The following is a 13,794-nucleotide window of genomic DNA, read 5'->3' on the forward strand; positions in this document are numbered from 1 at the left end:
GAGAGTACATCCCGCCGGCGTCATCTTCTTTCACTCCTGGCTTCCTGCTGCTGGGGCCGAGGGCGGGCTCCCTGGACCACATTCGGGTTCGTTCCGGCCAAAATTTGAAAGGGGGGAAAACCTGAAGCGATCGATCGACTGGAGGACCCCGCCAGCTGAAACCAGTCACCCGCAGATGAGGAGGACGGAGGATGAGGATGGCGGCGCAGGTGCTAGGACCAGCCTCTCGGTTGCGCTGGGCCGGGCGGGCCGGGGCCAGCCAGCCAGCCGGTCGCCGCTCCGAGGGTTCTCGCCCGTGCTGAGCGCTGTTCCTGCAGCCCCCGACCCTGCTGTGCCCAGAGCTCAGCCACAGATGTCCAGCCACAATTCTCGGTTGGCCGCAGACTCGTACAAGAATTGCGTTTGGACAATCAGTGGCGAAGCCCCTGAGTTCAGGGCCCCAGCTTCTTGCGGGGTTCCGCTTCGCTCCTCAGAAGCACCTGGACCAGATCTCCGGAGCTGCGCGTCGGAATAGCTGGCAGATGCTCAGCGGTCGGCCCATCCCGCGGTAAGGTGGACGAGCAGGCACGCGGGTCCCGACCCTGCACGGGCATCCCCACCGCCCCTGGCGTGTTTCCTCCTACCGCGGTCCCGGGTCCCTGGAGTAGCCTGCACTGGGTCTCTGCGCCGCCCCAGGTCGGGGGAATCGCCTCTCAGACCCAGGGAACCCCGACACCCCTCTCCCCGCCCCCAGCCAGAGCTTCCCGGGAATCCGGAAAGCAAGGGCCGGAGGCCAGGTCGCGTTTCTGAGCCGGGGGTCCGGGCTGCAGGATTCCTGCTCCCCCCTACCCCCCGCGCAACGCCCAGCCCCGCGCACGCACCGGCTTGGGCGCTCTCTGCTTCCCTGTGGCTGAGTCGCGGCCGGGGCGCCGGCGGTAGCGACGGCGGGCGGCGGGGAGCGGTGGAATGCGCCGCCGGGTCACCTGCAGCGCCCGGGGAGCCGGACTGGGAGCCGGCGGGCTGGCGAGGCGCAGGGCTGCACCCGAGCGGGCGCCTCTGGCGGCTCCGGGCCGGGGCGGGCTTTTAGTGGGCCGCTCCAACAATACGGGCCTGGCGCGGAGAAAGGGGCTCGGCTGCAATTGGTACTGGATTTGAATAACGCCACGGGGCCATCAATGGTCATTGTGTCGGTGGGTAATGAATCTCCGCTGTCTCTCGGGCTGGCCAGGCAGCTGCAACCTGCGCTCAGGCAGCTCTTAAAGACATAGCGTGCCCCTCCCCAGGGGCCGGCCCCCTCCCTGCACCGTCGGACCCCTCATCCTCCCACCCCCACCCAGCGCCCTCAGCTCCGGATGCCCCGCCTGCTCCCTGGGCCTGACCCCTTTGCCCATGGCCCCCTCCCTCCTGGGCCAGGCACCCACATCTCCACCCTGCGCTCCCCTGGACCTGACTCAGGCCCTGGCCTTGGCTGAGCTCTCCAGGAGTGCCCCGGGAGCCCCAGGGACCTTAAGGCCCACCCTCTGCCTCCTGGCTACATCTAAAACCCTGTGGCCTCTGGAGCCCTGCCTCCTTAGCTCCTGCTCAGGGGCTTCTAGCTGGAGGGTGAGGGGGAGAGTGGGAGTCGGAGGGCCACCCGGTCAGAAGGTTGTGCTTGCAGGATGAGGAAGGAGGGGTGCCCGTCTCCAGAGATCACACCCACGAGGGATGGGGAGGTCCCCTCCCCCACCCGGGACAGAGCTTGCTTCCAGGCTTCTGCAGGCTCCTGGATAGCTGGGCTCCAGCAGCAGTGGGGGAGCAGGCGGGTGGGACAGGGGCGTGGGCTGTGTTAGTGCTTGTCTCCTCCATGGGGCAGTCACCCACCCGAGAGAGCAGGGGGCTGTGTGGAAGGTCTAATGCACCCCACCCCTGTTTTGGCCCCATCTGACACAGAGACAGTTCTCAGTCTCCTGCGTGAATGTTTGCCCAGTTTCTCATGCCCATAGCTCAGCCTTTCCCGATGAGTATGCACCCATAGGGAGAATGTGTGGCCACTCTTCCCAAACACCCTGCCCTCCATCCAGCCCCAGAGCACCTCTCCCGCTACCCTGCCCTGCCCTGTCCTTGCCACTTGCAGGGCTGACCTGTGATGATCCGTCTGTCCGACCCTCCTCACTGGGTCCTCCCGGCCATCATTAAGTGCCTGGGTGTTTGCATGCATGCATGCGCCGTCACTCACAAATAAACCAGGCAGACTTGTTGGAGCTGCTTTTAAAAGTTGATGAAGTGTGGCTTCTACGGAGTAGGAGCACTTGACACCAGGTTTTATAGAGGGAGCCCAGCACCAGGTCCCAGCTCTGGGGGATGCTCCGTTGCTAACCACAAGTTGTGTCTGAAGTGGCAAGCACTGAGTACCTTGACCCCTCACGACAGCCTGGGAAGTGGGTACTATTAGCAACCCCCTTTTAGAGATGAAGAGACTGAGACTGCTTGCAGTTAAGCAGTTCCCGGCAGCTGACGGACGAGACCAGGGTTGGAACTGAGGGCAGCTGAAGTCGCGCGCCGGTTTCCAGGCTTTGTTTGGGTATAGAGGGGCCGGACATAAATGTACACTCAAAGTGGCAAGATCCAGGAGACACTGTCTTGTTATGAATTATAATCCAGCCCCAGCCCTACCCGAGCCGGGAGTGAACACCCCCAGGACTTGGCAGAGTCTGCCCAAGTGGAGAGCCGGGTCCGAGCTGCGTTCTAAGGAGAGGGCTCTTCTGCCCCGACCCTGTGCTGGCGCTGGCTTTGTGGCGCCCATCAAGTCTGGCAGAGGACAGTCAGTGCCCTCACCCTTGGAAGAACAAGCAGGAAGGAGCGGACCTGTAGCCAGTGGACAGGCATTCATGGAATGCCTGCTGTGTGCCAGTCCACAAAAGAGATGCACTGTGTGCAGACCCCCAGGGGAGGGAGGGTGGGGACTTAGGTGAGGGCGGGCGCTGTCCCAGGTAGAGGGAGCAGCGAGCAGAAAGAACTGGGCAGGTTGGAGAAGGAAGGAGTTCCTGTGGCTTGAAACAGGAAGAGGAAGTCCCAGATAAAGCTGAGGCTGACCCAGCCGCCCCGGCAGGATTTGTGATTGTTATCCTAAACACAGCAGGGTTCCTGAAAGGTCTGACAAATTCCCATTTACATCATTAAGGGGTGGGGGGCTGAGGTGTGGTCAGTGAGGGAGGGGAGGGGCAAGTTAGACAAGAGGCAGCAGTTAGGCTACTGCTGGTTTGCAGGTGGGAGCAGAGCCAAGTCTGGAACTGAGTTCTTAATGGTCTGGATGCCCTGCGGCACGCAACATGTAATAAGCACCTGCTGTATGCGAGGCACTGTGTGTTAGGCTGCATCTGAGGAGAAACCGGAAGAGAGTGATGTTGCCCATCCAGAGGTACCCGGTCATGTGCCAGCCACCCCCACTGGCAGGAGCATTAGCTGAGGTTCGGGGAAGCTCTTAGAGTATAGAAGGTGCCGCCCAAGGTGTCTGGAAGACATTGAGTGACTTCCAAGGCTAGTGAGTTGCAGCAGGCTGAACTTCAGTTGTCACTCCTCCTTACAACCATGCTGCCTCCCTAGAGATGGTGTGGCCACTGCGCGCCTGCTTGCAGTGAGGTTTTGTCCTCACCCACTAACACACGCGTGTGCACACGTGAACATGTGTGTGCAGGGTTGGGCTCCTGCATACCTCCTCATAGCAGTCAGGAAGCTCTCAGACCGCGGAGGGGTCCACAGCCTCGCCTCCCTCCAGGACTGGCGTTCTAGCAAGGACTGGACCCTGCGCCGTCCCCAGCACAGCTTGCTCGGCGCACATCGGCTGAATGAATGAGTGAGTGAGCGCGTCGCTGGAGTGGTGATTAAGTGAATGGGTGAGTAGATGAGTGGGTGAGCACCAGGCTTGGGACGATTGACTAAGAAGTGAATAAAGAACGGACGAAGGGGCGTGCGGGGGAGGGGATCCTCCGCGGTTCCAGATGTGGCGCTCATGGCATTGCTGTGATCACAGGAAGGGGCTGAGGGCTGTCACTCCTGCTCAGCTTCAGGAGCCACACACTGCAGACCAGTGTCCAGGGCCACGGTGACGACACGCTGGCCAGGTGGCCCTGGCAGTCCAGCTTCCCTTAGGTCCCAGATCAGCAGCCTGGGGTAGAGGAGCGGGCCCTGTGGCCCTCGGCCAGGTCTGCAGGCCAGCTCGCGCCTGCCGTGGGCCCTGATCACCCCACTTGTACAGTGACTTCTCTGAGTGGCCCCCACTGAGCGGGGATCCTAGGAAAGCCCTCCTACGTAGTTTAAGAATATATTTCTCGGCCGGCGCCGGGGCTCACTAGGCTAATCCTCCGCCTGTGGCGCCAGTACTCCGGGTTCTAGTCCCGGTCAGGGTGCCAGTTCTATCCCAGTTGCTCCTCTTCCAGGCCAGCTCTCTGCTGTGGCCCGGGAAGGCAGTGGAGGATGGCCCAAGTGCTTGGGCCCTGTACCCCATGGGAGACCAGGAGGAGGCATCTGGCTCCTGGCTTCAGATCAGCGCGGTGCGGCAGCCGTTGGGGGGTGAACCAATGGGAAAGGAAGACCTTTCACTCTGTCTCTCTCTCTCTCACTGTCTAATTCTTCCTGTCAAAAAAAAAAAAAAATGAAGAAGAAGAAGAAGAAGGAGAATGTATTTCTCCCCATGCGGTAGGTGGAGGCAGGGCAGGAAAGGTTTCTAGTCCAAAGTGGCCGCCCCCAGTGCAGGGACTGCGCCCCATCAAGGCAATGCTGCCGTCCTCATCACACATTGCACTCTGCGTGAGGCATATTTACCAGCTGTCTTGCTCGTGTCTCTGCTAAAATGGCAGCCTTGTGAGGACGGGATTGTGTCCCATCTGTCTAGCACAATGCCTGACTCTCCGAAGGTGCTAAGTTAAAGACCTGGAACAAGGAATAGAGAGAGAGGCTGCTTCGTGGGTCATTGTCATGCACAGAACTGGGGAGCAGGGGGCACTGGGCCCACACTCTCCATGCATCACGTCATCATGTTCCCCTGTGCCCAGGTTGCAGACCAGGAAACTGAGGCCCAGAGAGAGGAAGGGGCTTCCTCCAGGATCTTGGGTCCAGATTTTAGACCCAAGTCTGTCTGTCTCTGTATAAAGCCCACACCCTGATCCACTGCTACAGCACACCAAACCTTTTTTTTTTTTTTTTTTTTAGATTTGTAACTCTGCCCAAAAGCAGAGTTAGAGAGAGAGAGGTCTTCCATCTACTGCTTCACTGCCCAGATGGCCACAACAGCCAGAGCTGCACCAATCCAAAGCCAGGAGCCAGGAGGGTCTTCCCGGTCTCCCACACGGGTACAGGGACCCAAGTATCTGCGCCATCTTCTACTGCTTTCCCAGGCCACAGCAGAGAGCTGGATCGGAAGTGGAGCAGCCGAGATTCAAACCAGCGCCCGTATGAAATGCGGGCACTGCAGGTAGCGGCCTTACCTGCTACACCACAGCACTGCCCCCCACCCCGACCTTTGTGGTATATTACTCAATACCCAGTTGGGCGAGCCTGTGGAGTTTAAATAGTTACCTCTTGTGGCTTAGCGGATAAAGTTGCCACCTGCAGTGCCGGCATCTCATATGGGTGTCAGTTCAAGTCCCGGCTGCTCCACTTCTGATCCAGCTCTCTGCTATGGCCTGGGAAAGCAGTAGAAGATGGCCCAAGTCCTTGGGCTCCTGCACCTGCATGGGAGACCCGGAAGAAGCTCCTGGCTCCTGGCTTCGAGTTAGCCCAGCTCTGGCTCTGGCTGTTGCGACCATCTGGGAAGTGAACCAGCAGATGGAAGACCTCTCTCTCTCTCTCTCTGTCTCTGCCTCTCTCTAATTCTGCCTTTCAAATAAATAAATAAATCTTTTTTAAAAAAACACACACACACAGTTTGGGTATAGACACCTGATCTGATTCCGCTCATGGGAAACGTTCAGAGGAGACAGCTCCAGCACCTCAGCGGGTGAACGGTTCTGCAGGGCTGGGGATGGGGAGTGACTGCCCCTGGGGGCGGCACGTCTTTCTTTGTTTCTTAATTTCTGGCTTTCAGAAAAAAAAATTATTTATTTATTTATTTGAAAGGGAGAGACACAGAGAGAAAGAGATCTTCCGTCAGCTGGTCCACTCTCCAAACGGCCATAGCCAGGATCCTACGACTCCATCCGGGTCTCCCCTGTGGGTGGTAGGGACCAAGCACTGGGCCATCTTCTGCTGCTTTCCCAGGCACTTTGGCAGGAGCTGGGTCAGAGGTGGAGCAGCCGGGACTCCAAATGGCCCTTGCGTGGGATGCTGGCATCACAGGCTGCTGTTTAACCTGCTGCATCACAGTGCCGGCCTGCAGGTTTCTTTTTAGGGAGATAAAAATGCAACATTGATTGTGATGATTGTTGCAGAACTCTGAGCATACCCGAATCTCTGAGACTTTGGCTTTGTGGCACAGTAGGCGAAGCCTCCACTTGCCGCTCCAGCATCCTAGGTGGGCACTGGTTCCTGTCCCAGCTGCTCCGCTTCAGATCCAGCTCCCTGCTAATGCACCTGAGAAAGCAGCGGAGGAGGGTCCACGTGCTCGGGCCCCTGCGCCCATGTGGAAGACCTGGAAGAAGCTCCTGGCTCCTGGCTTTGGCCTGGCCCAGCCCCGGCTATTGGAACCAGTCTCTGTAACTCTGCCTTTCAAATAAATAAGATAAACCTTTCAAAAGCCATTGAATTGTCCACTTGCAGGGGGCATGTTGGCAGGTATGTGAAGTACATCTCAATAAAGCTCTTAGGAACAAAAGCAGTCTGGGGCTGGAATCCCACCTGCTAGGCACAGGACTTCCATCTCAGCCTACTGCCAGCCAGAGAAATGGCCCAAAACCAGACGTCTCGGGTGGCTGTGAAGACTAAATGAGATAATACAAGTTGTTATCCCGGGCCCAGAGAAGGGGAGTGAACTGGCTCAGAAGGCACAGCTGGTGGCTGACAGGTGGGAGACCTGGGCTGGGCCTGCTGGCGGCACCTCTGACTAACACATTGTCCACCACTGCGTTCATCTTCCACCTTCCCTTGCGCTCTGGGGCCCGTCTCCCCACTGCAGTGGCCAGAGCAGATGGGGTGGCGTGGCCCCCCCAGAGCCCAGGATACTCTCTCCCCCAGCCCCCGCACTGCTCCCCTCCTGGGGCCGTGATGCTGTCTTGCTTTTGCTTGCAATAAAGAAAATATCTCAGCTACCCTTCCACAGTTGCTTGGCAACCCCAAGGGGGACTTGGGGGGGGAGGGAAGGGGAGGAGGGGAGGGGTAGGACTCTGGAGCCAGTCTGGAGACAAAGGGTAGGATTTGGGTGACCTGGAGCCTGTTCTTAGAGCTAACCTGGCCTGACCAGGCGGCGGGCGGGGGCAGGGGCTTCCTCCCCGCCCAGTGTCTCACACCAATAAATATGGATTAGGGAAATGGGCAGAGTTTTTCCCACGGGCCTGAAAGGCCACATCTGACCCTTCTGCCCCCTTTATGTACCAAGGTGACAGTCAGAGAGAGCAAAGAGCAGGACCCCCGCGACGCTCCCCGTGGCCTTCTGACTTGGGGCAACTTTTCACCCTCCTCCTTCCCGGGCCCCAGACCAGGTCACAACCCCAACTGGCCCTGTCCCAGGGACGCGGAGGAGCCCGGTTGTCAGGTGGGTGCGGGCGCTCCCTGCCTCGGAGTCCACCGCAGGCCCTGTGCGGCCTGCAGGGCCCAGGACCTCCTGCCTCCAAGGCTCAGGCCTACCCTCCCCTCCCCCTCCCACCTCTGCTCTGCCTTGCCCTCCACCTGGTTCCCCACCTTTCTCTCCTCTCCCCTCCCCTCCTGAGATGCTCCTGTGGCTGTCCTGTTCCCACAGTGTGGATAGAGGGGTGGGGGGCGGGAGCAGTGACCTCGCTCCCCGCTCCCCCAGCCTTGAGCCTTTGCCTGGCTGGCTGGCCTCTGGCCGGGGGTGGGGAGCCGCGGCTCTGAATGGAGTCAGTGTGGAGACAGGAAAAGCAAACACCTCAGTGTGGGCCCTGCTGGCCAGGGGAGTGGGGCTGGGGGTGGGGCAGGGGCCTGCCCTCGCACGTCCCCCACCAGCCGGCTCCTCATCCTGGGATCCTGGACCCTGAGGGTGTCTGGCTTTGTAGCTGACACCCCCCATCCGGGAGCTGAGTGGGGTGAGGGCTCGGGAAGGCCCTCCTGGAGACACCTTTGCTCAAAGCCTTCCCTGCTCCCCCCCATCCCCCAGCCAGTGCCCTTCCTCCCCAGCTGATGCCAGGAAAGTCTTTGCCTGGAGGCCTGCCCGACCAACCCGACAGCAGCGGGATCCGGCGGGAGTCACCTTGGGCCAGAGACGCCCAGCAGTGCCATCCACCTCCCAGGCTGAGGGGGACCCCAGGATGCTCTGCCCGGGTGAGTGCTCCTCTGGCCCCGCAGCCGGGTATGGGGGGGCGGCCATCTGTGTTGGGGCCCCCATAAGCCCTGGAGTCAGTCCCCAGGGATCTGTGGCATTTTCTGTTTGTCCCGCCTCGCCCTCTGCCTGTGGCGCCTGTGTCAGTGGTGGCTTTGAGGGGAGCCACAGGGATGGTTCAGCAGCTGGAGGGGAAGTGTGGGGATGAAGGGAGGCTCGGAGGACTGGAGTCTGGGGTGCAGGACCCCAAGCTGTCAGACTGCTTTTTGATTCGATACCTTTTAACGCTGTGGTTCTGAAAGACTCTTGGAATGAGCTCAGAGAGGGACAGCAGTGCATCCTGGGTACCACAGCAAATTGGTGACGCTGGCATCACACCTGCCAGGCCCCCTCATCCCACCATAGCGGGACCATCTGTGCTGCGGGTGCTACCCTTGGCATTGCTCCTTTCCCGGCCACATCCGAGGGTTCTTCAGTGAAGCTGTGGAAAGTGAAATCAAGACAAGTTTATTTTGGAGCAAAAAAATTTGAGATCTGTGCATTCGAGGGGTCTTCAGAAACTCCACGGGTGGGGTGGTGGGGCGGGTGTTGCGGCAGACGAAGCCCCGGCTGAGACCCCTGCATCCCGCCCCCCCCCCCCAGCACCTGGCAGGAAGTCCCGCCTCCACTGCAGATTCAACTCCTTGCTGATGGACCTGGGGGCAGTAGGTGATGGCCAAGAACTTGGGCGCCTGCCACCCTGTGGGACACCCAGGAGTTCTGGGCCCCAGGCTTCGGCCTGGCCCCCTGCTGGCTGTTTTGAACATTTGGGGAGTTGAATCAGCAAATGGAAGATCTCTCTGTCTCTTCTCTCACTGTCACTCTGCCTCTCAAATAAATAACTTTTTATAAAAAAGTTCATGAATGGGGCTGGTGTTGTGGCATGCAGGTTAAGCTGATAGCCAGGTTCAGGTTGAGTCTCGGCTGCTCCACTTCCAATCCAGCTTCCTGCTAATGTTCCTGGGAAAGTGGCAGAGGAAGATGGCCCAAGTGTTTGGGCCCCTGCCACCCATGTGGGAGACCTTGGTGGAGCTCCAGGCTCCTGGCTTTGGCCTGGCCCAGCCCTGGCTGTTGTGGCCATCTGGGGAGTGAAGCAGAGGATGGAAGGTCTCTCTATGTCCCTCCCTCCCTGTCTCTGTCTCTCTCTCTCACTCTTTCTTTCTCTCTCTCTTTCCCTTTCAAATAAATAAAAATAAATCTTAAAAAAAAATAGGTCATGGAAAATGTGTTATGAAAAATGCATGGATTTTTAAACTTTCTTGTGCCAGATGAAGCTTACCTTTTAATCTGGAGCCCCCTTGTACACAGTCTGGCCCCTCTGGCTTTAAGAGGCAGGACAGGGGGCAAGAGGCAGCGGGCTGAGGGCGAGTGGCTTGGGCCTCCTTCCCTTTCCTGTCCTCTCCTCCAGGCTCCCTGCCCAGCTCCGGGCCTGGAGGGAGAAGCAGCCGTGCCCAGGCCTCGAAGCAGCCACCCTCTGCACTGGCCAGCCCTGGGAAGCCAGGGTTGCACTTTGCCTCCTGGAGCCCAGAGAGCAGGGACGCCTTTGCACTTGGGGTCTGTCCGAAGTCCTTCACGCTGTAATCAAAGGCCAGCCACTTCCTGGAAACAAAACCAGTGGGACGTCACAGCAGCCCAGCGGCGCCCGCTCTGAGGTGTCCTGTCGCCACGGGACCCGCCTGGGAGGACCTTGCCGACCAGACCCTGGCTCTGAGGCCTTCCGTGGACCTCACTGAATGGCCCCCGCGCTCTTAGAGGATGCTGCCCATTTTACAGATCCACCAGAAAACAGCCCAGAGTGCTGAAGTGACCTATCTGGACAGGCACGTCAGCAGGAAAAGTCAGAGCTGGGACCCAAGCCCGCGGCCTGGCTCTGAAGCCCAGCCTCTTAAATATTACCTCTGATTTCGTGGAGGCCGCCACTGGAGGTCATTGTGTCCAATCCCCTGCATCTGGGTGTCTCCCCAGGCCAACCCCAGCTCACAGACAAGAATCAATCTGGTTTTTAAAGGCACCTGCTCCAAGAGTGGAATTCCTCCTGGGAGTAATCAGACATTTATTTATTCATAGCCTTCTGGCTGCGAACTCACCAGGGTCCAGCTGCCTCTTGGCCCCTCTCTCTTTCCCCCCATAGCACCAGGAGGGACACAGGGTCTTGGCTTCACAACCTGCAAGCTGTGTGGCCCTGGGCAGGTGACTCAGCTTCTCTGAGCCTATTAACCGTAAAGTGGGGTTCGTTCTAAGCCTGCTTTGTGGCATGGATGGTGACTAGGTTGGAGTGATAAAAGGGGTTAAGGCTGAGCAAGCCGGTGCCCGGCACCCCGGAGTTGCCCGGAATGAGGTAAAGGCCTCCACTCGCCTGCCCCACCGTGCTCCCAGCTCTGGGCCCTGCACTTTGGCCTTCTTACAGACCGGCGCTCAGAGTGGCAAGGGCCTGTCCAGGGCCACCTGGCAAATTCGGGCATTCCCCCGAATCCCCGTGGGGTCCCCAGTTTCCTTCTGCCCCCTGCACACCTCCCGTCCTCCCTGGGCACCCAGCGTGCCCAGGTGGAACCCAGGAGAGAAGGGCCGGTCGGAGGGGTGTGGGCGCAGAGGCCCGCCTGCTCTCAGCCTGGCCCTTTGTCTGCGGCTTTGTGATGGTAAGTGCTGCCCCTAAATCAGCTCTGTGACACAGTGATTGTTGCTCGGGGCGCAGAGCGTCCACACTTTTCCCCTGAGGTCAAGAATGTGGCCGGTCCCCAAGCCGCCCAGAGCTGGGGCCTGGGTGGCTGGGGGTGGGGCTGGGGCCTCACCCCGAGCTGGGGCGAGCTGTGGCGGTGGGGAGGGGGTCAGCGGGAACAAAACGCTTTGAAATGCCTCCTCTCCATCACTGCCAACATTGTGCGCTGCCCGCGGGGGGCCTGGCACCGCCTCGCCGGGGCTCCGGCCCCCAGCCCTGGCCAGGCCCGGCCGGCATCTGAAAATGGACAGAAGGTTATTGTCCCTCCCCGCAGCCCTTTGTCTGCCTCAGTTCCAGATGTCTAGGCTGGGACCAGGGAACTGACCCATGGTGGGCAGGGGGAGGGGACAAAGGCGAAGAGCACGGGTCACTGCATCCCGAGGGGTCGTTCCCAGACCCCGAGATCCCACCCAGCCGCAGCCAAGTCACCTTCTGGGCTGTCTTAGCTCTGGGTCGTCGTCCTGTTCCCTGCCCCCTGCCCAGACCAGGTTCCAGCCCCAGGAGAGAAGGCCAGGGGTGCAGGAATCAGACGCCCGCGGCTGAGTCCCAACTCTGCCCCGTAACTGTGTGAACTTGGGGACACTGGGACCCTCTCCCAGCTGGCTTTCCCTGGGTGGGGACTCCTGGGCCAGGGTTCAGCCCCTCACAGGGAATGACAGAGCTGCCCAGTGCACCAACTCTGTGCTGAGCGTGGACGAGCCTAGAGGTGCATGGGCCGCTCCGATCCTTGCAGAAGGTCGCGCGCGGATAGTCCCACGGGGAAGTGGTCCTTTCCCCTTCATTCCCCGTGTGGCGGCTCTTGGGCCAACCACTTCACCTGCTTTGTCCCACCCTCTCCACCACAGAACCGAGGATCCGGCAGACGGTGTCCTTGCCGCCAGCTTTGGTGGTGGATACTCTGAGAGGTCAAGTCGGTTGGCTGAAGCCAGGCAGCCAAGAGCAAAGCTGGGGCTGCAGCCCAGGCAGACCGCAGACAGCGGGAGGAGTCACCTAATAAATACCTGGGAGGTGCTCTGGCTGGCGGAGTCAGGCTCAGTTAACTCCATCCACCGGGTCTCCCACTTCACAGATGGAGCTGTGGAGGCCCAGGCTGGGGCAGGAACACTGGGACCAGGCGCCCAGGGGAGCCTGAGCAGCAAGCAGCGCCAAAGGTGCTTCCAGTGCCCCCAGGGCTGGCCCAGGAGAGGCAGGTGGGCCTGGTTTCAAACTCCAGGTCTCTTGAGTTTGGGCAAGTGATGTGGGCTCTCCACGCCTCGGCGTCCCACTGTCCTCCCCAGCAAGACAAATGTCCCTGCTTTTGGGGTGGTTGTGAACGTGACGCTCGGCCCTCACACGATGCCTGGCGCTCCGCAGTTAATGGTCCTCACGGTCCTGGTGGCTCGGAATGGAGGTGACATTTGCCCCGGAAACCTCCCCCTCACCTGAGGACGCGACCCCCGGGAGGCTCCCTGGTTAAGGGGCTGGAGCCAGCAGTGTCTGGTCTCCGTGGGTCCTGAGACTGGCTGCTCCTGTGGCCCAGGGAAGGCAGAGGGAGGTCCTGGCTGGGCCGCCTGGACCCAGAGGAGTTAACAGCTCCAGGCCCTGGCCCAGCAGGGCTGCCACGCTGCAGCCACAACAGCAACTATTTTAGCAGAGGAGCCAGGGCTGCTTCCTGATGGGCAAAACAGCTGGCCGCCCGGGAAAACAGCTGGCTCGGGCCCAGCCTCCTGAGGACGCACAGTGCCTCAGAGGAGGACAGCGCCACATCTGGGGTGCTGGGAGAAGCCAGCGGGCATGGCCAGGAGGGAGAGGGTGGTCCTCGGGAGAGTGTGTGGCTGTTGGGTGGGCCCCCGGAGATGAGGGGCGCGTGGGCGGGTTCCTGGAGCAGAGGCCAGGGTATGCCGAGCCTAAGCGGATTGGGCAGGGGTGCTTCCAGCTGCGGCTTAGGGTCTCAGGGGCCCCTCCGATGGGAAAGAGGAGCAGCAGGGAAGCCTGTGGGAGCCTCTGCTCGGCCCTGGCCACTTCTGGAACCGGGCTTGGAATGGGAGCTGGGGAGGGTGCCCAGGCTGGGCTCCCGATGCCCATCCGCAGAGCTGCACCCCGAACCAGGAGCAGGGGCGCGGGTCCTCCTCGGGCCAGGATCCCGGGCTCCCTTGGCCACAAGCTGGACTGGGGCTCAGAGAACCCCCAACTCGGGAGACGTGAAGCTGGCAGCTGGTAAGCGCTCTGTCCAAGCATCCTCCCTGCTTCGGGTCCCCACTCCCAGCCTGCTTGGCTGCCAGGCCACGAGGACCGCACGCTGGGGCTTCTGCCTGGGTCCAGGGGCACCTCCAGGCCACTCATACCCTGTGCTGGGAAGTAGCACCTGAGACCACAAATGAGGCTCGGCAGGGCAGGCAGGGGCTCATGGGGGGATATGGTTGGAGTCCAGTGGCCAGAGCTGCCTACCCAAGTGGCTGTCCCCCGAGCCCCAGAGGCCTGCCTGGCCCCTATTTCTCTTGGACCAAAGGGACCTTGTAGCCCACCCCCCTATCCTCTCAGACTAGCGGATTGGCCCTAGAAGCTCCCCTTTGGGATCCAAAGCAGGGAGGATTCCCCAGTGCCTCTGTCTCTAATAAAGGCCATGTTGCAGAGCCTTTGCCAGTGGGTGGCAGGGCTTGGAGCCAGGCTCCTCTGG

The 13,794-nt window shown here is 60.5% G+C and overlaps 1 non-coding gene across 1 annotated transcript; it reads right to left on the minus strand.

Moving 5' to 3' along the window:
* Positions 1-348: 348 nt before the first annotated feature.
* On the minus strand, positions 349-413 carry MIR219B (microRNA mir-219b). Its single transcript, NR_162592.1, has one exon. It is a non-coding gene; the product is annotated as a microRNA mir-219b (primary transcript).
* Between the last annotated feature and the right edge of the window lie 13,381 nt (positions 414-13,794).

The sequence above is a fragment of the Oryctolagus cuniculus genome, chromosome 1 (assembly GCF_964237555.1).
Source record: "Oryctolagus cuniculus chromosome 1, mOryCun1.1, whole genome shotgun sequence".
Classification (NCBI taxonomy): Eukaryota; Metazoa; Chordata; class Mammalia; order Lagomorpha; family Leporidae; genus Oryctolagus; species Oryctolagus cuniculus.